Source organism: Mandrillus leucophaeus, unplaced genomic scaffold, assembly GCF_000951045.1.
Source record: "Mandrillus leucophaeus isolate KB7577 unplaced genomic scaffold, Mleu.le_1.0 Scaffold814, whole genome shotgun sequence".
In the NCBI taxonomy this organism is placed as follows: domain Eukaryota; kingdom Metazoa; phylum Chordata; class Mammalia; order Primates; family Cercopithecidae; genus Mandrillus; species Mandrillus leucophaeus.
Window position 1 is genome coordinate 48865 of NW_012108853.1, and position 1258 is coordinate 50122.

The following is a 1258-nucleotide window of genomic DNA, read 5'->3' on the forward strand; positions in this document are numbered from 1 at the left end:
AAAAAAAAAAAAAAGAAAAAAAAGAAAAAGAAAAGAAAAGAAAAAAGAAAAGTGTTATGTTTCAGAAACAACAATTGAAAAAATAGTCATGACATGTCAAATTCTAGTATTGGATATGAAGATGTAAGTCAAGCCAGAAAACATCAAATATACTTGATTTTATAGCTAAAGTGAGTAGATTATTTACATATTGCTAACAATCGATCAAACCTTTCAGAAACAAAAAAAAGTTCAATTTCATAATTCCCAAGATATATAGGAAAGCTGAAATACAATTACACTGCTGTATTTTTATTGTTAGATAATAAGTGCACATATTTTAGGGTACATATGATAATACATTCATTTAATTTGAAAAGAAAAAATCAGTATTTTTAGGACGTCTATCACTTTAAATATTTGTCTTTTCTTTATGCCAGAAATAAGCAAATTTTTCTCTTCTAGCTATTTTGAAACGTACAAGAGACTATTGTATGTTATAATCACCTTAATGATCTATCGAACACTAGGTCTTATTTCTTTTATCAACTGTGTATTTGTACCCATTAATCAGCTCTCTTCAGTCGCCTCTCCCTCCCACTCTTCCCGGCCTCTAGTAACCACCAATCTGCTCCCTATCTTCATGAGACCCACCTTTTAGGCTTCCACATATGAGTCAGAAGATACAATATTTGTCTCTCTGTACCTGCCTCATTTTATGATCTCCAGTTCTGTCCATATTGCTGCAAATGACAGGATTTCATTCTTTTCTAAGTTTGAATAGCATTCCACTGTGTATATATATACCACATTTTCTTGATTCATTCATTCAATGATGGGCATTTAGGTTTATTACATACTTTAGATATTGTGAATAGTGTTGCAATTAATATGGGACCTAACTTGGTACCTACAAGAATTGTTGCAGGCACCTACAAGAAGTGTTGCAGATATCTCTTTCACATATTGATTTCTTTTCTTTTGGCTATATGTAAGTACTGGAATTGCTGGATCATATGGTAGTTCTATTTATAGTTTTTGAGGAAGCGCCACACAATTTTTCATAATGGCTATACTAATTTACATTCCCAACAACAGTGTACAAGGGTTCCCCTTTCTCCACATTCTTGCCAGCATTTGTTATTTTGATAAAAGCCACTTTACTTGGAGGGGGATGATATCTCACCATGGTTTTGGCATTTCTCCTATGATTCGTCATGTTGAGCACTTTTTCATATACTTATTGATTCGTTTTTTAGTCTTCTTTTGAGAAATGTCT